This window comes from Amphiura filiformis, chromosome 2 (assembly GCF_039555335.1).
Source record: "Amphiura filiformis chromosome 2, Afil_fr2py, whole genome shotgun sequence".
Classification (NCBI taxonomy): domain Eukaryota; kingdom Metazoa; phylum Echinodermata; class Ophiuroidea; order Amphilepidida; family Amphiuridae; genus Amphiura; species Amphiura filiformis.
Genome location: NC_092629.1, coordinates 36364307 through 36388569, shown reverse-complemented (window position 1 = coordinate 36388569; position 24263 = coordinate 36364307). Strand labels below are relative to the sequence as shown.

At 37.3% G+C, this 24263-nt stretch overlaps 2 long non-coding RNA genes across 2 annotated transcripts; both read right to left on the bottom strand.

The window, feature by feature from the left end:
• Window positions 1–848: 848 nt before the first annotated feature.
• LOC140146150 (uncharacterized) lies at window positions 849–22118 on the bottom strand. Its single transcript, XR_011858194.1, has 3 exons — window positions 21959–22118; window positions 14854–16738; window positions 849–1108 (listed from the first exon to the last, which is right to left on the bottom strand). It is a non-coding gene; the product is annotated as an uncharacterized lncRNA (long non-coding RNA).
• Window positions 8828–13113, bottom strand: LOC140146151 (uncharacterized). Its single transcript, XR_011858195.1, has 2 exons — window positions 12740–13113; window positions 8828–10131 (listed from the first exon to the last, which is right to left on the bottom strand). It is a non-coding gene; the product is annotated as an uncharacterized lncRNA (long non-coding RNA).
• Window positions 22119–24263: the final 2145 nt, after the last annotated feature.

Here is a 24263-nt window from a genome sequence, read left to right as displayed (position 1 = left end):
AAGGTTATCCGAGGTCAACGGAGTATGGATAGTCAGAAACTTTCTGGATGTGATTACAATTCAGCGTCAAATATGTCAAGGTCATATGAAGTCAGCAGAGATAGATTGTTAGATTGTCATGAAACTTGGTGGATATGTGAGCACAATTATCGCAAAAATGTTCGAGGTCATGACACCGTCACTGCAGCAATATCAGGAAACTTGATTGATTTGATTACCCTTTAACAACGAACATTTTTAAGTTCATTTCAAGGTTATTTAATTGTAGGCCCTACCTGAAAAAAGATTGTTGGATTGTCGTGAAACTTGGTGAATGAGAACTCGATTGAGCTTTTTGTTACTATTCTGAATTACACATATTTAGCATTATTTTAAATGAAATTCAAGTTTCAACATAAACATTACATTTTTCACGGTAGTGTCCTTGATGTGGTATCTACCAATGAATGCCGGTATTACCCACCCGGTTCACACAAAACAAATTATCAGCATTTCAGGTACTTATCAATGCAAACTTATGAAACATGATCTTCATCCATGGCATTGCCTTTTTTAATGACAGTTCTTGTTCATAGGTGATAGAAAACACTCTTAAACTTAACTTAATGTTTTCCTGAAATACGGTAAAAACTCGATAGTTTTATACATATCTGCTTACCGTGTATCAACCCCATTAGATCAGTTGGCTAAAAAAAACCAAAAAAAAAAAAACCAAAAACAAAAACAAAAACAAAAACAAGTTAAGTTTAAGAATTTTTACGGTAACTAGAAATATTTTTTCTTCTTATTGTTTATATCAAATAAACTTCCCATTTAAGGTTATTAATTAAACACGTCCACGACTGTCATCTTTGTATCAGGCTTCAGAGCTTTTATTTCTTATATAATCTATAATAACATGGATTTGTATGACTATAATCTATATTAACATACCGTACTTGTGTATGACTTTGAATTAAATATCTTGCATTTCGATTTCTTGAGGTTTTGCCCCTGCCTTAGTAAGTAAAAACGCATTGCAAATATACAGAGTGTATCAAAATGATTGGTACCCGTTAATATCCAGTGAGCCTTGCACTGCCACATCAAAATACAGGATTATTTCCACCTTATTTGTAGATATACAGCCTGTCTCAAAAAAAAATTGTGCAAGTGAAAAAAAGCGCCCTCTTTGGCAATTAGAAAATACCGTTGTGACAAAATGCTTACATCAACGTCACGGGCGCAGTCTTAGCTCTCAAATGCCGTTTGTTCTGTTCAATTTGTTCGTTCCAATTTCGAGATATGTTTATTTAACAACGAAAGGGTAAAATCACAATTGTGCCACTTTTAAATAATAATAATAAATACTGAACTTATAACGCGCACAAATTTCCAAGGGATGCGAGGCGCGAGAAGAAGACAGAAGGAAGGAAACATCATATTTGGGGAAGAGATGAGTTTTAAGGAGACTTTAAAAGTCCCAGTGCTATGGGCCATTCTGATGACTATTGGCAGCTTATTCCAAAGACTGGGGCCAGCCACAGAAAAGGCAGTATCCCCAGCCAGTTTGAAGGTTCTGGGGATGACAAGCGAGTTACCAGCCGATCGGAGATAGTATGAGGACTGGCGGATATGGAGCAATGAAGAGAGGTATTCAGGAGAATCCAGATTGACACATTTGTAAGTGTGGACAAGCGTACGAAATTTAATTCGTTCAGCCACAGGAAGCCAGTGAAGCTGGGCAAGTAATGGGGATGTGGAAGTGAATCTGGGCTTCTGGAAGATGAGACGGGCAGATTTGTTCTGGATACCCTGCAGACGTTGAATGTTTTTCTGAGGGATGCCATTGAGGAGGGAGGAACAGTAATCTATCCTAGACAATATAAGGGCACGCACAATGTTATTACACGTGTTGAAGTCAATGAAACGTCTTATCCTGCCAAGATTCCGTAGTTGCCAATTAAGGGACCTACAAAGCTGAGTGACATGGTCGGACATCTTCAAGTCACCATCAAATACAACGCCAAGATTTTTTATTGAGGCGGAGGGTTTGATAACATGCTCATCGAGGTGAAGAGTGTAAAACTTCACCAATTCATAATGAGTAGCAGAGGCGGCAATGAAATATTCAGTTTTTGCCATATTGAGCTTGAGCTTGTTACTCTGAAGCCACACCCTCAACTCATTGATGCAATTAATGAGTTTAAAGAGGGCACAAGCCGCATCACCAGGTATAGCAGGATCAAAGACGCCGAACAACTGAACATCATCCGCATAAAAATGGAATTGAACATCATGGTGACGGATGATCTGACCCATAGGAATAGTGTAATAACAGAAAGCCTGTGGCCCGAGAACAGACCCTTGGGGTACACCATGTTTGAGAAGAGCAGTCTCGGAAAACGTGCCCTTAACAAAAACCTGACTAGTTCTGTTGGTCAGGTAGGTCTTGAAAAATTCAAGGCAGTGTCAGTGAGACCAAATTCTTGACTCAACCGCCGCAATAGAATACCATGATCAACTGTATCAAATGCGGCGGTCAAGTCAAGTAACACAACAAAGACAGCTTTCCGGCCATCAACAGCTCTCATTATTTGATCGTGAACATGTAGGAGGGCTGTCTCAGTGCTATGACCTGTCCGGTAGGCCGATTGGAGTGGCTCGGACAGGTCATGGCTGTTGACATGGTACGATACCTGAGCAGAGACAGCTTTCTCTATGAGTTTCCCCAAAAAGGGCAAGTTAGAGACGGGACGGTAATTAGATAACTGTTGATTGTCAAGGGATGGTTTCTTTAACACAGGCGTGATAACAGCTTTTCTTAGGTGAGAAGGAAAAATACCAGTGGTTAAGGATGAATTAACGATCTTCACGAGCACAGGTAGGAGCAAAGTAAGATGTTGTTTTAATAGCCAAGTGGGCATAGGATCAGAGACACTAGTTTTGGATGGACATTTCATTATTAATTGATGAAGATCATCATCAGACAGTGCACGGAAAGTAGAGAGAGAAGTACCAGGGAAGAGAGCTGTACATGTAAGTCAATGATAGCTGATGTTGATGCGTCTAATGCACTCCCCCCTTTCGGGGCGCATGCATTAGACTCATCATTATCAGCACGCGTGCATTATTTTGTCTAATATCTCTCCCAACAAGTAATACGCGTTCATTAACCTATAACATGTATAAGTGGGCAATATTTGTTTGTCTTTTAACATGTCTTAAGTGACTAAGAGAACAGTATTTACCATCATTGACATTCACATGCAGAACAGCAGAATGTGAAATCCATTTTTACAGCAGAATGTGAAATACTTATTTATCTCTTTTAAGTGGAAAAAGAGAATCATCATTCCTGCATCATGATAAAACAGTAAAAACGGTCAAAAAATTTTGTATTGTGTAATTGATGCATTCTTTTGATTTCACGAAGGAACTCTTGATAAACTTGATGCTATCACTGTTACAGGTAAAGCCCTTTTCCCTAGTAAAAGTGGCACAATTGTGATTTTAACCTTTCGTCTTTAACTAAACATATCTCGAGATTAAAATAAGCAAATTGAACAGAACAAACGGCATTTGAGAGCCAAGACTACACCCTTGACGTTGATGTAAGCATTATTTCACAACGGTATTTTCTAATTGCCAGAGAGGGCGCTTTTCACTTGCACAATTTTTTTTGAGACAGGCTGTATGTTATAAAAAGTTATAAAACTATAAGTCATTTCAAGAGGATCTAATGTTGAATTTGGACGAAGCAGGCATTTCATTAGACAACAAACTAATGGATACCAATCATTTTGATACACCCTGTATAAATAAACATATACTGCCTTCATACTTGGGAGACAGGTGGTTATGAGAGTCTGCTCACAAGGTCAAAATGATGTATCTACAAGTAATAACATAGCAGATACTACACTTTGATTTGGGAGGCAGATTTTGTGAATCCGTCTTATGCCAACATTAAAAAAGCAGTGTCTGATAGCAATGCACAAAATACAGGGTGTCCCTGAAAGAACTGTATTGTCGGAAACTTTGTTTGGGTCTTTTAAGGTGGTACTACACCCTTTGATAAATTTGTGACTAATTTTGCATTTTGCTCAAAAAATAATAACACACTGGTAACAGATGTTACTAGGGCAAGGAATCTAGTTACTACACTGGAATTTCAGTGACGCAAGACAAGCGGTACGTTATTTATGATAAGAAAAGAGGTACCGCTAGAATGTACCTCATTTCTTAACGTATGAACCACTTGTCTTGAATCACTGAAATTTCAGTGAAGTAATTGGATTCCTTGCCCCTATAATATACATAACTTTTGTTACCAGTGTGTAGTTATTTTTTGAGAAAAATGCAAAATTAGTCACAAATTTTATCAGGGGGTGTATTACCAGCTTAACGCCATAACTAAACAGAACTAAATAACTGGTGTGGTGGAGGAATAAAATCATCACATCACATACTTTTTAAATTTTGACAATTGACCACAACGTCCTTGAAATATAAAAATGTTACGAAACTCCGTCATTTTTACACCTTTCCATGGATTCAATATCAATCGATGATCTGTATTCGGAGTGCTAATCACTGCGCATCATCAGCGCATGAGGCGTCTTTGTCACTGATTTGACTCCGTGGAACGGATTGAAAATGAGGTAGTTTCGTAAAATTCTTTAATTCATAAACGGAATGGTCAATTGTCAAAATTCAATCAGTTTCCGACGATACATATTATCTTTTAAGGGACACCCTGTAGATACTGTAATGTAACTCTCACCACGCGGGTGTCGACTGCAGACAACATGTCTCAAATTTTCTTTAAACATTCAAACATTTTATAATTTGAAATCAGCATGGAAAATGTATTAAAATGAGTACAAACAAGCCTAGTATTAGTTCAGTGGTTCTCATCTTATCTTATTTACTCAAGACAGAAACGTAAATCTGTGCGATCAAGCAAAACGAGTCGTTGGTCGAGCAAAATCAAAATTCAGTTTTTAACTTCATTATATGTGTCATTTGCAGAGCTGTAATTTGATGAAAACATCGTCCCCATTAATCTTACGGTTCCAGAGATAATGGTCATTTTAGTGTTATTCAGAAAATAAAACACAAAGGAAGTTTAACACTATTATTGGTTGTATGTCAAAATCAATGTTAACGACAAACAACTCGTTTAGCTTGATCACATAATAGTCCTGTTATTTTCTTACTATTCACAATACTCAAAGGCTAGCAGTGGCAATTCAAAATTGAAAATGTGTGTTATAATGTTCCGTTCTGAAGACTTGAAGCCTGTCTGAAGCCTGGTGAACATTTGACATTTTATTACCCTCATACCATAGACTTTAGTCGTGTTCACACAGTCGGACATAAATCACTTATTACCGGACCTAAATTACGTCGGTAATAGTACCGGATATAAGTGGCAGTGTGAACGAGCGTCGGAAATAACTTAATGTGCCTTAAATCCGACGATTTAAAGCCGAAGTTGAGCATGGTTAAGACCGATCATAACGTTGCGTCCGGTAATAGTAATTACGTGTGGACAGCATTATTGGGCTGTCGGATATAACTGTGACCTTTCACCTTGGTGCGTGAAGAATGTATAACCAAAGCCGGCTTCTCGTGCCTCATCTAGTTGAGAAGAGCTGCATTATTCATGTAATCCAAGAGCAGCAGAGGTGTTATTTCATCTACATCGCCATTCGCTACGAAATATTGCCGCAAAAGCATGAAAACGAAACAAAACCAAATTGGCAAAGTCATTTTGGTAGCGATTTCTCGTTGTTTACAAGTAGAGAGGTAACCGTATTTGCCGGAATGGGTTTGGGTTAGGGTTTGGGTAAGGGTTAGGGCTTCCGGCAAATACGGTCATCGTCACTCTCTTTGTACAAAATCACATTTCGTGCGATTTGGGTCAACACGATTCCAGCTTGTCACGCACCATTTCCGGTTAGCTGTGACCGGTAATAAGCTTGGCGCACATAAAAACGTCGGATCTAGCACTATTGCCGACTAATGTGGACGCGCTGAGGGATTATCGGAAAAATTTTAATTGCATCGGACATAAGCCTAGACAAAATATTACCGGTACCGGTAATAACTGCATGTGCGGCGGTCAAGTCAAGTAACACAACAAAGACAGCTTTCCGGCCATCAACAGCTCTCATTATTTGATCGTGAACATGTAGGAGGGCTGTCTCAGTGCTATGACCTGTCCGGTAGGCCGATTGGAGTGGCTCGGACAGGTCATGGCTGTTGACATGGTACGATACCTGAGCAGAGACAGCTTTCTCTATGAGTTTCCCAAAAGGGCAAGTTAGAGACGGACGGTAATTAGATAACTGTTGATTGTCAAGGGATGGTTTCTTTAACACAGGCGTGATAACAGCTTTTCTTAGGTGAGAAGGAAAAATACCAGTGGTTAAGGATGAATTAACGATCTTCACGAGCACAGGTAGGAGCAAAGTAAGATGTTGTTTTAATAGCCAAGTGGGCATAGGATCAGAGACACTAGTTTTGGATGGACATTTCATTATTAATTGATGAAGATCATCATCAGACAGTGCACGGAAAGTAGAGAGAGAAGTACCAGGGAAGAGAGCTGTACATGTAAGTCAATGATAGCTGATGTTGATGCGTCTAATGCACTCCCCCCTTTCGGGGCGCATGCATTAGACTCATCATTATCAGCACGCGTGCATTATTTTGTCTAATATCTCTCCCAACAAGTAATACGCGTTCATTAACCTATAACATGTATAAGTGGGCAATATTTGTTTGTCTTTTAACATGTCTTAAGTGACTAAGAGAACAGTATTTACCATCATTGACATTCACATGCAGAACAGCAGAATGTGAAATCCATTTTTACAGCAGAATGTGAAATACTTATTTATCTCTTTTAAGTGAAAAGAGAATCATCATTCCTGCATCATGATAAAACAGTAAAAACGGTCAAAAAATTTTGTATTGTGTAATTGATGCATTCTTTTGATTTCACGAAGGAACTCTTGATAAACTTGATGCTATCACTGTTACAGGTAAAGCCCTTTTCCCTAGTAAAAGTGGCACAATTGTGATTTTAACCTTTCGTCTTTAACTAAACATATCTCGAGATTAAAATAAGCAAATTGAACAGAACAAACGGCATTTGAGAGCCAAGACTACACCCTTGACGTTGATGTAAGCATTATTTCACAACGGTATTTTCTAATTGCCAGAGAGGGCGCTTTTCACTTGCACAATTTTTTTTGAGACAGGCTGTATGTTATAAAAAGTTATAAAACTATAAGTCATTTCAAGAGGATCTAATGTTGAATTTGGACGAAGCAGGCATTTCATTAGACAACAAACTAATGGATACCAATCATTTTGATACACCCTGTATAAATAAACATATACTGCCTTCATACCTTATTGGGAGACAGGTGGTTATGAGAGTCTGCTCACAAGGTCAAAATGATGTATCTACAAGTAATAACATAGCAGATACTACACTTTGATTTGGGAGGCAGATTTTGTGAATCCGTCTTATGCCAACATTAAAAAAGCAGTGTCTGATAGCAATGCACAAAATACAGGGTGTCCCTGAAAGAACTGTATTGTCGGAAACTTTGTTTGGGTCTTTTAAGGTGGTACTACACCCTTTGATAAATTTGTGACTAATTTTGCATTTTGCTCAAAAAATAATAACACACTGGTAACAGATGTTACTAGGGCAAGGAATCTAGTTACTACACTGGAATTTCAGTGACGCAAGACAAGCGGTACGTTATTTATGATAAGAAAAGAGGTACCGCTAGAATGTACCTCATTTCTTAACGTATGAACCACTTGTCTTGAATCACTGAAATTTCAGTGAAGTAATTGATTCCTTGCCCCTATAATATACATAACTTTTGTTACCAGTGTGTAGTTATTTTTGAGAAAAATGCAAAATTAATCACAAATTTTATCAGGGGTGTAGTACCAACTTAACTTTACCATAACTAAACAGAACTAAATAACTGGTGTGGTGGAGGAATAAAATCATCACATCACATACTTTTTAAATTTTGACAATTGACCACAACGTCCTTGAAATATAAAAATGTTACGAAACTCCGTCATTTTTACACCTTTCCATGGATTCAATATCAATCGATGATCTGTATTCGGAGTGCTAATCACTGCGCATCATCAGCGCATGAGGCGTCTTTGTCACTGATTTGACTCCGTGGAACGGATTGAAAATGAGGTAGTTTCGTAAAATTCTTTAATTCATAAACGGAATGGTCAATTGTCAAAATTCAATCAGTTTCCGACGATACATATTATCTTTTAAGGGACACCCTGTAGATACTGTAATGTAACTCTCACCACGCGGGTGTCGACTGCAGACAACATGTCTCAAATTTTCTTTAAACATTCAAACATTTTATAATTTGAAATCAGCATGGAAAATGTATTAAAATGAGTACAAACAAGCCTAGTATTAGTTCAGTGGTTCTCATCTTATCTTATTTACTCAAGACAGAAACGTAAATCTGTGCGATCAAGCAAAACGAGTCGTTGGTCGAGCAAAATCAAAATTCAGTTTTTAACTTCATTATATGTGTCATTTGCAGAGCTGTAATTTGATGAAAACATCGTCCCCATTAATCTTACGGTTCCAGAGATAATGGTCATTTTAGTGTTATTCAGAAAATAAAACACAAAGGAAGTTTAACACTATTATTGGTTGTATGTCAAAATCAATGTTAACGACAAACAACTCGTTTAGCTTGATCACATAATAGTCCTGTTATTTTCTTACTATTCACAATACTCAAAGGCTAGCAGTGGCAATTCAAAATTGAAAATGTGTGTTATAATGTTCCGTTCTGAAGACTTGAAGCCTGTCTGAAGCCTGGTGAACATTTGACATTTTATTACCCTCATACCATAGACTTTAGTCGTGTTCACACAGTCGGACATAAATCACTTATTACCGGACCTAAATTACGTCGGTAATAGTACCGGATATAAGTGGCAGTGTGAACGAGCGTCGGAAATAACTTAATGTGCCTTAAATCCGACGATTTAAAGCCGAAGTTGAGCATGGTTAAGACCGATCATAACGTTGCGTCCGGTAATAGTAATTACGTGTGGACAGCATTATTGGGCTGTCGGATATAACTGTGACCTTTCACCTTGGTGCGTGAAGAATGTATAACCAAAGCCGGCTTCTCGTGCCTCATCTAGTTGAGAAGAGCTGCATTATTCATGTAATCCAAGAGCAGCAGAGGTGTTATTTCATCTACATCGCCATTCGCTACGAAATATTGCCGCAAAAGCATGAAAACGAAACAAAACCAAATTGGCAAAGTCATTTTGGTAGCGATTTCTCGTTGTTTACAAGTAGAGAGGTAACCGTATTTGCCGGAATGGGTTTGGGTTAGGGTTTGGGTAAGGGTTAGGGCTTCCGGCAAATACGGTCATCGTCACTCTCTTTGTACAAAATCACATTTCGTGCGATTTGGGTCAACACGATTCCAGCTTGTCACGCACCATTTCCGGTTAGCTGTGACCGGTAATAAGCTTGGCGCACATAAAAACGTCGGATCTAGCACTATTGCCGACTAATGTGGACGCGCTGAGGGATTATCGGAAAAATTTTAATTGCATCGGACATAAGCCTAGACAAAATATTACCGGTACCGGTAATAACTGCATGTGTGAACACAGCTTAAAATTAGTATAGCCTCCTTTGAACCATAAAGAATTGGCGTATGTACGTGAGTAGGCTTACCATTTAACTATTTTTACATTTTATTATTTTCATTATTATTTTATTTAGAGGCACTGTAACAGCCTTTGGTGTTGACCAAAGTTGTGAAAGTGGGAAGTGGTTCCAGTATAGACTGTTTACCCTTGAAATAGGTTTATAAAGTTGGGTTTACAATTTGAAGGAATGTTTGGTAGTGGAACAGTATGAGCACAGTAATTAATGCAATCATAACGCGGCCAATCAGAAAATTTGCTGCCACAAGTAGCACATTTTACAAGGCATTTTTCTCTCTTCGTCGCACCATAGGATACCGACACCGCCACGACTAACACGACAAAAACGAAGAGGAGCTGGCGATTCATTGTGAGAATGAATACCCGGGTTGAATACTGTGAGTGATGTGAGAAAAAACGGAAGAGAAGAGTTAACATATTATTTATTATGTGGTGACCTCCATACTTGGGCCGAGTAAGAGTTGATGTGAATTCAGCATCGAAGTGGTTACGTAATTCTCTTGGTTACCGGATCACGCTATTTTGGTATGCCTTCGAGTGCTATACTTTGTGTGGTGATTGTTTGGATCGTGGTTCCTTACTCAAGTCCGTGATCCCGTTGACATAGTAACATTACGTAACTTCGATACAGATTTATTCATAACCAATCGATTCCTCACTTTGCTGAGAACAAACCAACAAAATTCGTCATAGGTTTGCGTTGCTAATAGAAAAACTGCAAATTTTATAGTGTCAAGCCCCTGCCTGTTGCTACTGAGGCAATTAATAAAATGTTTTGCGGATGGCAGTACTGCAGTAACTTGTTCACGTCCGGTTTATTTTTACTTCCGTGACCTCGTTGACTACACTTGAACAAATGGACTATGTATATCGAACAAATCACGAAGTCGCGAATACCTTTGGTCGTTCAAAAACTACGGTTGATGTTGGGTTTGCTGTTAGGCAACGTAAATGATTGTGGGTACAACAGGCACCGCAATGCAAGACCTTGAAACATCAGGCTGCATAAAACCATATCGACCATTGGAAATGATTGGCAAAATACAGCTAGAAATAATATTTAGTAAACATTTCAATAAAATACTGTTGACAACATGTTGCTATTATAACGTCATGTCTCATTTACGCATAACGATATGCCTACATACACACAGAACGCTAGTCACTCGCTTACTATTGTTATACGAGGCTCACTCAGTCATTTAATTAGGCACTGGAACCGATCAAATTCGGTGTTGAAATGAGCAAAATTGTGAGCTACACCTTTTCACTTTCAAATTAATTTTCTCGGCCAAATGAAAAGCAATGATTTTAATTTTTTCAGTAAATATCAGAAAACCATAATGCTTGATTATTATTATTTTTTTCAATCCTGGTGTTAAACATAGGCGTGAAATGTTAGTCTTCTAGTGTACGATTTTTGATTTTGACAGGCTTGAACGTGATAGTCCGGTGGCAGACCAAGGTGGGTTGGTTTTGCCACTTAAAATATTTGAACCCAGCAAACACAGAAATGTTCTTAAAATGTTTTTTCAAAACCTTTTAATAACATTTAAATGTCGGGTTATATAAAGGTCATGAAAACGTTTTTAAAACGTTATTGGAAATATTTTGGGCAAACATTTTTCGCAAAATATTTTTCAACTCCCAAAATAACATTCTGTTTAGAATGTTTTGTATCAAGTTTTCAAGAATGTTTTTGGAATGTTATTAAAACGTTTTTATACCCTTTATATAACCCGTCATTTAAATGTTTTCTGTAAAACATTTTTGTTTGCTGAGCAGTAGATTATCAAAAAATGTTTTTAAAGGTTATGAAAACGTTTTATACTCTTAATATACCCTTTATATAACCCGACATTTAAACGTTTTCTGACAACCTTTTATAACCTTTTGCGAATGATGTCGAAAAGTTTTGTGTTTGCTGGGATGTTAGAGAGTTACAGACCATGTTCAAGTCTGTAAAATTAACAACCTATGCAATAACAATAGAGGGTGGTCTGAGTTCATAAGCCTAAATAATAACAACTGAAAAATTAGAACAGAACACTTATTGTTAGGAAGCTACGGAAAAAAGTTAACAATTAAAGAATTGGCTCAACTGTTTTTAGGTCCAACACATGAAACGGGAGCTTTATTTACTTAATGGATGAAATGTATATTTCTTTCGTTTATAGACCTAATGCAAAATTGATGAAAGTACCAGTATCCATCATCGTGTTACATCATGAAAATTCTGGCTGTATCAAAATCAATACGTTTTGGTGATGTTGATGAACAAGACTGCCCAATCAAAATCTAACATGCATGTGATACACCCCAGCGTGGTACTTGCTGGAGGTTTGCTAACTCAACTCCATCAAAAGAAGGTTTAAAACTCCCTAAAACCAACTCAAAGGAAGTTTCAACCCCATAACCTCCCACAATAATGTAAAATTGAAAATTGGCCAGGTAAACACAAAATATCTTAACTCTGGAGACGTTATTCGTACATTGCACATAAATGTACAAAACAAAAATTAATGGATGAAATGTATATTTCTTTCGTTTATAGACCTAATGCAAAATTGATGAAAGTACCAGTATCCATCATCGTGTTACATCATGAAAATTCTGGCTGTATCAAAATCAATACGTTTTGGTGATGTTGATGAACAAGACTGCCCAATCAAAATCTAACATGCATGTGATACACCCCAGCCTGGTACTTGCTGGAGGTTTGCTAACTCAACTCCATCAAAAGAAGGTTTAAAACTCCCTAAAACCAACTCAAAGGAAGTTTCAACCCCATAACCTCCCACAATAATGTAAAATTGAAAATTGGCCAGGTAAACACAAAATATCTTAACTCTGGAGACGTTATTCGTACATTGCACATAAATGTACAAAACAAAATGAGATCTTCATGCCAAGTCGGGAAGAGGGAGAATAATTGGAGAACGTCATGCAATAAATAAACAAAAATTAACTGCAATGTACTTACCAATAACGTTTCCGAAGTCTTCAATTCCAAAAAAGCTTTTTCAATCAGGGTTTGTCAGCGTCTGTCTCAGCCGGTTGCGTGATACAAGCATCGGTTGTTACAAGGGTTATTTATAGCTTCGTAAACCATGTTTCGTACTTTTGCGCATGTTTAATGTAATGTTAGTTTAACCAATAAAAGACATTTTTTACACCACATCTGTTGCAATTCATGCCACGAATTCCGGAGGCGTGGTTGGAAGGGCAGAAGGGACCAACCCGTAAAGTACAGATGGAATCTAAGGGAGTGTTCATTAATACTTTGGTAGAGGGGCTGGTCTTTATCAAATTTTTCACTCGAAAACTTTTTTGACCCCCCTCGATGGACCGCTAAACTTTTTTGACCCCCCTCTTTTGACAGACAAAACTTTTTGACCCCCCCCATTATCGTATAAAAAACATACTTAATAGTGTTGTTTCTAGTGATGTGGTATCTGGGTCACATGTCATTGAGGGAGGAAAATGTTTGAAACATTTTTCCGGTGGGACAATTGCGCATGAAATACAAGCACAAGGAAATGTTCATTTTATACTTAATTTAGATTTGTCCCAAATCAGGGTGTTTATCTGATTTTACTGAATTATTAATTCAAGTCCTTTACTTTGTCTACTGTATTCAACACACAAAATAAAGACCAGACAGGTCAACTAATAGCTCTTTTAACGTGGGTCTACTTTTCGGCGTAGTGGTAAAAGCCTAACATTTCCCGCCTATTACGAGCTGATCAAACTATAGCTCTTCTCCTGTGGGATGCTGGCCGCCAGAATATTATATATTTTCACGCCATTTGTGACCATTTTAGACACCCTTTGCCGCTTTGTTTTATCCCTGGAAAATTCTGTGAACATGTTAGTTGCTTGGAAGGCGAGCCTTCCGAGCGACTAACATGCGAACCATACCTCAACAAGACACCGATTATCTATGGTAATGGTCTGTTTTGAACCGTTTATCTTACATATACGGCGAGCCAAAATAAACGAATTTGTTGTAATGGTGTATTCATTTTCCAAAATACAAAATGGAAAAAACTGATGTATTATTTTATAAAAGTTGTGGGTTTTTCCAAAATAAAAACACCCCGAGATAGTGTAATATTCTTCCCATGTGTCCTGCGTGCGAGTCTATGAGTCTATTTAATGACAAATGCAAGTGATTTAATCAAATCAATACAGAATTGATCTCAATTGATATCTCAGTATTTGAAGTGGTTTGGTAGGTTATTCACTTGCATAGTTAACCCGCTGGAGTGTATTCACCCTGTGACCATTGTTATTCAAATGTTAATGAATAATGCAAATTGTATAGAGTTGTCAACGTTTGGACTACGATCTATTTCAACACCATGAAATTTATATCTTAGAAAAATGTGAGTATAAGCAGATATTTGAAAATCCTAGTAACGTTGTGTCCAATGGTGCTCCCCATTACAGGTCACAGGTAGGCTTTGCACCCCCAGCCGCGTGACTTGTAATGAATTGCAATGTTTTTGAGAAGGGTATTGGCCTTTCATATCTTTCGTTAAAAAAAACCCCTCGTTTAGAGGCATATATGCTTCTAGACGGAATTCTACGGTATTCCACTGAGTTTTCAGTTTTATATAATAGTGGCAACATTTCAGGACGTTCAGGTTTCATATATATATTTCTTCTAATAACTCAGGACCCAAGTGTCTCCGCACGGAGCGACTATTTAAACAAACAAATAAACATAGAAACAAACAAACAAACAAACAAACAAACAGACATGTCTATGCTAACATGCGACAACAAGTGAACAGAACACTCGAATATAAATTTAGAAAATAAACACGTTCTCGAATGTCATCTTAGTATCAGGCTTCAGACTTTTATTTCTTCTATAATCTGTAATGACATGGATGTGTATGACTATAATCTATATTAACATACATGTGTATGACTTTGAATTAAACATCTTGTATTTCTATTTCTTGAGGTTTTGCCCCCGCCTTAGTAAGTAAAAATGCATTAAGCTATGCAAATATACAGGGTGTATCAAAATGATTGGTACCCTTTAATATTCAGTGAGCATTGCAAAAAATATGGGATAACTTCCACCTTATTTGTAGATTTATGTTATAAAAGGTCATAAAACTGTAATTTGTAGTCATTTCAAGAGGATCTGATGATGAATGTAGAAGAAGCAGGCGTCTCATTAGACAACAAAGCTGATTGGTAGCAATCATTTTGATACACCCTGTATTACAAAACATATACTGCCTTCATACTTGGGAGACAAGTGGTTATGAGAGTCTGCTCACAAAGTCAAAATGATGTATCTACATGTAATAACATAGCAGATACTACACTTTAGGCAGATGTTGTGAATCCGTCTTATGCCAAGTTAAAGAGCAATGTCTGATAGCAATGCACAAAGTAGATAATGTATGTAATGCTGGTTTCATACTTTCCTGACGCTTGCCGCTCTGACGATGACTTTGCTTCACTACGCAGTTGCACCAGAAACGCTAGCGGTGACCAGCGGCAAGCCAATATATCGATCACTTCACCGCTTTGCCCAAGCAGTAGCATCGCCAGGAGTTGTATTCAAGTCAACTCGGGAGCGGCACCGCTCTGAGTATGAGAACAGGAAACGATGTTTGGAGGTGCTGAGCGGCAACATTGGCTTTCATAGTCATGCCGTTGCTGCCACTCAGCGGTGTGCCGCTCCGCTTGCAGAAAAGTACAACGCCGCTCAGCAGCAAGCGACAGAAATAATGAAACCAGCATAACTTTCTCCACGTCGACTGCAGACGACAAGTTTAAAATTATTTTAAACATTCAAATATTTCATTATTTGAAATCAGTATGAAAAATGTATTAAAATGAGTACAAACAAGCTTAATATTGGATCAGTGGTTCTCATCTTATCTTAGGCACAACACCTTTTTTGGTCCTATAGCGCTATCCGTGCCCGAAAAGGTAACAATTAGCGTACCCTGAACATTTTTACAGTGCATTAATTAACACTATGCAACTGTTATTATTATTATGCTTGGTACAATTTATTACATCTCCAGGGAGTGATGTTACCTAAACGGGCACCTTTATGACCAAATTCAAATTTACTGAAGACAAAGATACAAATCTGTGCGATCAAGCAAAACCGTAAAAACGAGTCGTTTTTCGAGCAAAATCAAAATTCAGTTTTGAACTTCATTATATGTGTCATTTGCAGAGCTGTAATTTGATGAAAACTTCATCCCCATTAATCTTACGGTCCAGAGATAATGGTCATTTAGTGTTACTAAGAACAATAAAACACAAAGAAAGTTTAACACTATTATTGGCTGTATGTCAAAATCAATGTTAACGACAAACAACTCATTTAGCTTGATCACATAATAGTCCTGTTATTAGTTTACTATTCACAATAGGCTAGTGGCAGTTGGAAAATCAAAAATGTGCATTATAATGTTCCGTTCCGAAGATAGGAAGCCTGTCTGAAGCCTGGTGAACATTTGACAGTTTATTACCCTCATACCATAGACTAAAAATTAGTATAGCCGACTTTGAAACCATAAAGAATTGGCGTATTTATGTGAATCTCTATAAATACAAGTAGGTTTACAATTTAGCTATTATAAAATTATATTATTTTATTTGATTTAGAGGCACTGTAATAGTCTTTGGTGTTGACCAAAGTTATGAAACAGGGAAGTGGTTCCAGTATAGAGTGTTTACCCTAGAATTAGGATATTCAAGCCTCTACAGGTTGTAGGCACCGGTGGCCATGGTAGTGGAGTAGTATTAATACAGAAAGTACTGCAATCCAGAAGAGAAACTTTCGTGCCACAATAAACACATCTGTTAAGGCAAGTTTCTCTTTTCTGATCTTGCGTCTGACCATAGGATACCGACACCGCCACGACTAACACGACAAAAACGAAGAGGAGCTGGCGATTCATTGTGAACAGGTAGAGATGAATACCCGGGTTGAATACTGTGAGTGATGTGAGAAAAAACGGAAGAGAAGAGTTAACATATTATTTATTATGTGGTGACCTCCATACTTGGGCCGAGTAAGAGTTGATGTGAACTCAGCATCGAAGTGGTTAGGTAATTCTCTTGGTTACCGGATCACGCTATTTTGGTATGCCTTCGAGTGCTATACTTTGTGTGGAGATTGTTTTGATCGTGGTTCCTTACTCAAGCCCGTGATCCCGTTGACATAGTAACATTACGTAACGTCGATACTGATTTATTCATAACCAATCGATTCCTCATTTTGCTGAGAACAAACTAACAAACTTCGTCATAGGTTTGCGTTGCTAATAGAAAACCTGCAAATTTTATAGTGTCAAGCCCCTGCCAGAGGATGATTTAAGCAATTCCCAACATTCCACTATGTTACTTACGGTTAGCATAGCTGTGTGAGCGAACGTGACACCACTACTCGCCCACTGCGTATAGACGTTATATGTGACCGTACAGCACGAATGAGCCGTAAATGTCCTCAATTGCATTCTGAGTTACAGTGTAAAATGGGCATGAAGGTCGTATTCATAGGTACCTCAATTTGGTGCTACGTGTACCTCACTTAATGAGATACACGTAGCACCAAATTGAAATACCTATGAATATGACCTTCATGCCCATTTTACTGTAACTCAGAATACAATTGAGGACATTTACGGCTCATTCGTGCTGTACGGTCACATATTATGTTATCTACAGAAGGTGTGAATTATCCTTTAAACACACATCACTTTTGTTCTGAAATCGACCACGTAATAATGACACACGCACAATTCTAAAACAACATCTTTTGCACAGAGTTCAATGGGATTTGAAAAGTATAGTGGCAGTTGAAACTCTAGTGATAACACTTTTGCAGTGCATGATGAGGCTTCCTTAAATCATCCTCTGAGCCCTGCCTGTTGCTACTGAGGCAATTAATAAAATGTTTTGCGGATTCACGTCCGGTTTATTTTTACTTCCGTGACCTCTTTGACTACACTTGAACAAATGGACTATGTACAATCGAACAAATCACGAAGTCACGAATACCTTCGGTCGTTCAAACTACGGTTGATGTTGGGTTTGCTGTTAGGCAACGTAAATTATGGGTACAAGAGGCACCGCAATGCAAGACCTTGAATGCTTCAGGCTGCATAAAACCATATCGACCATTGGAAATGATTGGCAAAATACAGCTAGAAATAATATTTAGTAAACATTTCAATAAAATACTGTTGACAACATGTTGCTATTATAACGTCATGTCTCGTTTACGCATAACGATATGCCTACATAGACACAGAACGTTAGTCACTCGCTGCCTAAATACGAGGCTCACTCAGTCATTTAATTAGGCACTGGAACCGATCAAATTCGGTGTTGAAATGAGCAAAAATTGTGAGCTACACCTTTTCACTTTAAAATTAATTTTCTCGGCCAAATGAAAAGCAATGATTTTAATTTTTCACTAAATATCAGAAGAAAACCATAATACTTGATTATTTTTTTTCAATCCTGGTGTTAAACATAGGCGTGAAATTTTGTCTTCTAGTGTACGACTTTTGATTTTGACAGGCTTGAACGTGATAGTACGGTGGCAGACCAAGGTAGGTTGGTTTTGCAGTGTTTTTGTTTGTTGATTATTGGTCTATGGGTGGTACACAATCAAATTCCGAGGGGTGTAAATCACCCCTGGGCAATTCGAGATATCCAACGTCAAAGTTTATACAGGGGTCAAAATTAAAAACTTGTCCAATTTTGTACAAACCTATGTCAAATTATTCCTCTCCTCATGAGGATTTAAAAAATATGTAGTTTCACAAGGTTAAATAGAGAAATCCACAGGGGTTAAAGTAGACAAATGCACCAATTGTGATGAAAATTGTTTGAAATGGTTCTTTCTGTGACGACAACTGTAATAAAAAATAGTTTGAACCACCTGTTGTCTAAATAACACCGCAAAATAGGTCATTTCCAATTGAGTCCTATTGAGGTTGACCTACTGGTACTTCCCTGAATGGTTAACATAGATTGATGTTTCTGCATGCCGCAATAAAAATATCGATTATTTCTGCTGGTTTTAATTGTATTCGAAATAAAGTACTGAGTTGGACATTTTGGCAGTCGGAAGTGAAAAATGATGAAATCAAACTACGGAAATTCTAACAAAACTGTAATATGTGATGGGATCAAGAAAAATCAGTCGAAAGTCGGAAATATTGATTTTCAGATATAGCCAAAAAAAAGGAAGTATTTCCATTTGTTTCCTTTGTTTTGGAAATTCTTTAACTACTCGTGTCTTTTGAATTGGTTGTCCAAATTCAATGGGGTTTTCTGCAAAATGTAGCTTTGCAAATGTTGCTTAAATCCTATAAGAAACTGAAAATTGAATATGTCAGACTTCAGACTGATTTTGCTTGATCACACCACATATACGATGTTAGAGAGTTGGGAAATATCTTTAGCGAAATATTATTAGTTTGAAACACCAAAAAGTAAACCCATGTTCAAGTCTGTAAAAATAAAAAAACCTTACACCAAATTTCATGCCTAATTTTAACACCAGGATGGTATATACTAGTACCAGCACCACTAGAGGGTGGTCAGTGGCGTTCTGAGTGCATAAGCCTAAATAATAACAACTGAAAAAATTTGAACAGAACACTTCAAACTCTTAAATAAAAATTCCTTTAAAAAAGGAATGGGGCGCCCAATGTGAGCTTGGACGTGATATGGTGAATTCCATTGTGTGTAGATTTGGTATTATAATGATTTTTCTAGGGAAGAGTAGAAGATGATCAAATGCAAGAGAAATGTGTTTGATTGGGAAGGTGTATGACAGGACCGTTTTGGATGAAATAAATGGGAATGAAGCTTTCGTGTCAATTTGCGATTATGTGGGGTGGGGGAGTTCTGTTTTTGGGGCCATCATCTACTTGCTAATACACTGAAAATCAAATAGAGAAGGATAAAAACAATTACAGAACATTCATTCATCATAAAGCTATGGGTATACAATGTTTACAAGATAAGAACGTTAATGTTTTGTACATGAACGTAACGTCTTTGACACATAGTTATTAACACACTGAAAATCTGACTATAAATTTACAATTTGATGATATCCAAAAGAAAACAATTACATTCTTCATAAAGCTATGGGTATACAATGTTTACAAGATAAGAACGTTAATGTTTTGTACATGAACGTAAAGTCTTTGATACATAGTTGTTAACACACTGAAAATCTGACTATAAATTTGCAATTTGATGATATCCAAAAGAATACTTAGCATTGAAGAATTTAAAAAAATTACAGAACTTTCATTTGTTAACATACACGTATAGCAATGATTAACAATATTGAAAATACAAACGTAACGTTTTGTTTATAAAACGTAACATTCACGACACATCTATACATCCTCTGGAACATCCTCGATACACTGAAAGTCTAGAGATTCTACAATGTAATGATATCTAAAAGGATTCTTAGCATTAAAAAGTAACAAGAAATGTCTTTAAAAAGACAACGCCATGAATGCAAGTACTTGGAATGCTATTGCTAGTAATTTTTTTGTGTGTAGCACATGCACAGCTAAGCGGGTGGGAAATGTTATTACCACCAATGACATACTATAGCAAATTCTCAAGAATTTTTATGTTGAAAGCTAAATTGAAAAATGTGTGCTAAATAGGTCTACATTTAATTTATACTTGTACAAACAAAGGGATCAATGGAAATCACATCCATCGAGTTTCGCATCAAATAAGAATGTTTACTGCCGGTGATCATAACCAGCCATGAAAATCCAAATATCTATTATCAGTAACTGCTAACATTGATACGACCTTGATGGTTTTAATGCTTAATTGTGATTACGTTATGACACGACTTTGAACATTCTGACAATCAAAATATATACTTAGTCCACCTCAGATGACCTTTAACAATTTTGGCGCAGAATTGTGATCGACAATACTTAATTCACCTCGGATGACTTTGATCTGACATTCAACATTTTCGCGCTTACACCAATCATGTCCATAACAATTTAACTATTACAACTTCCTGTCAACTCTCTAATTTAAAACTCTAAATTTCTGTCTGTTTGCCTTTTCTGTCTTGTACCATTTAGTACACTACAGTTTTTTACAATTAAGATAAGCAAACATTGCTGGGTAGATAACAGGATTTAGTTACAAGCACATTAAATCAAAAAGACCATCTTGCATTTTCTGAATGAATTGAATTGTCAAATAATGTCCTAAAACTTTATTTGTGAACGGATTTTCATCGTTGACAAAACAAAATGTATGTTTAATATATTAATTATTTCAATGAGAGCAGTTCCATTAACTTTCTTCCATAAATAATCACAGAGTATTATCTGTTTACAAAATAAGCGGTTTTTTAATTGTATATATATTCAGATTTAATTAGTGTGCAATTACTGTATTTTTGTATCAGTACTACAAAAACATGGTCTTGCTCATGTTTACATTGTATAGTCAAAATGTCTCGTTATTAATCTTAGGCCAATAAAAAAAAATTGTTTGCTTGCCCTCAAATGAATTTTCAAAACTGGGTCGGTCGGTCGGGATTTCTTTTTTTTTTCCCTCTTTTTATTACTAGCAAACTCTACTATTAGTATTAATTAAGGCCGCCCCAAAAATTGGCTCAACTGATTATAGGTCCAACACATAAAACGGGAGCTTTATTTACTTAAGTTAATGGATGAAATGTGTGACTTCTTTCGTTTATAGGCCTAATTCAAAATTGATGAAAGTACCAGTATCCATCATCGTGTTACATCATGAACATTCTGGTTATATCAAAATTAATTTGTTTTGGTGATGAATCTGATGATGAACAAAACTACCCAATCAAAATGTAACATGCATGTGATCTACCCCAGTGTGATATTTGCTGGAGGTTTGCTAACTCAACTCCCTCAAAAGAAGGTTTAAACCCCCTAAAACCAACCCAAAGGAAATTGCAACCCCACAACCTCCCCAATAATGTAAAATTGAAAAATGGTCAGGTAAACACAAGATATCTTAACTCTGGAGACGATATTCGTATCGCACATAACTGTACAAAACAAAAAGAGATCTTCATCCCCAAGTCGGGAAGAGGGAGAATGATTGGAGAACGTGATGCAATAAATAAACAAAAATTAACAAACTGCAATATACTTACCAATAACGTTTCTGAAGTCTTCAATTCCAAAAAGCTTTTTCAATCAGGGTTTGTCAGCCTCTGTCTCAGCCTGTTGTGTGATACAAGAATCGGTTGTTTCAAGGGCTATTTATAGATTTGTAAACCATGTTTCGTACTTTTGCGCATGTTTAATCTAATGTTAGTTTAACCAATAAAAGAAATGATTCTGTACACCGCAACTCAGACCACGAATAATACTATTCCAGAGGCGTGGTCGGAAAGACGGAAGGGACCCACTCCGTAAAGTACAGATGGAATCCAAATTGCCATGAAACTTGAACCCACGGGATTGTTAGCCAATCACATGCAATGGGCGGAGCATGGACTGATTGTTAGCCTATCAGATGCAATGGGCGGAGCATGGACTGATTAATCGACGTGTTATTGGGAGCAATTGCCGAATAGGGTGCAACTCTACTAGTCTTATTACAAGACTGCCCTTCCCCAACCCTAACCCTAAACTCTGTAAACGAGGACTGGACTCAAGTCTAGCAAGTTGCACCCTATTTTGTAATTGTATATGTTATTGTAAACATAACTGGTATGAGCCATTTTGGTAATTTTGCCAGATAATTGTTTTATACATTTCACATTCATCATGTAGTAAAAAACATACAACGGGAGTAATGTCGTTACTATTCAGGTGTATATCTAAGAATTAAAGGATTATTTCGTGATCCTAGCATCTTACTTTTAATATCATTTTTCAGTAGATATCCACGAAAAAACTTATTCCCAAAATTCCAGTTCATCAAGTTTTGTGTTTGCGACTTATGTATGTGTATTACACTGCTCCATAGGATAGTGTTGTAAATTTGGCGATATTTTTGCAAAACGAATTTATTTGCAAGAAAGTTTTTGTACATAAATATTATGTAGCCTGAGGTTTCCAGTGGTATAAAAATCTCAACTTTTTTTGAGAAAAGTGGGGGATGGGGCTGTGGATCACGAAATGCCCTTTAAGATAAAATGAGTTGAACTATAAATTTATCTTTAATATTCTATTCTATTTATTTAGAGAAGCTATTCATTGGTAGAACACAGCGCTATCACATTCGGAACCTTATTTCACCCTTTAATATGATGAGCACTCCATTGTAGTTTCCTCTTGTGAAGGTGGCTTGGGCATAGTTCCTTGAACTGAACTTCTTCTCTTTGCTTAATTACAAACAAAATCAGCGTATACATAATGCTTTGTTTTGACGGCATAACCAGATAACGTAGCTAGCTCCGAGTGCAATCTTGGAAGCTGTGTCCATGATGATTTTTCTCTTCCCACTTGGAACTCCCAAAGCTGCAAGGCATTTACTCAGTGAGGTATTGTAAAAGCCTCTGCTTCCTACTTCAATTGGGAAGTAGTGGGTGTACCAACCTCTATTCTGGCACTCTGGATATTTGCACTTTTCTCCGGCATATCCATTAGACAGGTTCTCCTCCATTGGAACAGTGAGTTCAATTATAATTATTGTTCTTGTCCTTTCAGAGTAGATGATAATGTCAGGACGTTTAGCTGTCTCTGCTATTTGGGCAGGGAACACTATTTGTTTGTGTTATTCATCCATTCGGACTTCCCAGTCGTTGACCTTTTGTAGGATGATTGTACATTCCTTCTTTGGAAGAGGCAGGCTGTGTTCCTGTAGGCTGTACCATCTGCAATGCGGAATGCGTTAGTAGTGATGTAGTTTGTATTGTCTGGCATACCATGTTTCCTTTGCCACATCGATGAAGGGCATCACACCAGATGCTAATGGCTTTTAAGGTTTGGTCATGATGCCAGTTGTATTGACCACTTTGCAACCATTCAGGGGCAGGATCCTAGATTGGTCTAGCCCCATAATCTCAGGTTCGTGGGGGTTGGCAGTTGGTCATGTGTGACGTTGATATGGAACGACAACAGCACGGGTGTCCATTACAGCAGCTTCTTCCATGTGTCAACTTGCATGGCGACCTCCCACTTGAGCCACTGTTCCTGCTTAGCACAACCATACAGGTAGACAAGCATATCATCTTCATCCACATCTTTGACAAGGTACCCAAGGTGGCTGTGTTTATCAAGCAGATCAATACCTAAGTTGACGACAGCCAGAAGTAGGATGCAGGATAGTGGACACCCATGGAACACACCAATACTACAGTGTATCCAGTCTGTTGTCCAATCCTTTGTCTTTACACGAATGTAACTCTCATCATAGTATTTAAAGATCAGCCTCCGGATGTTATCTGGGACATGGTACCATTCTAATGCGAACTAAACCAAGTTGTGTAGTACAGTGCCGTACGCATG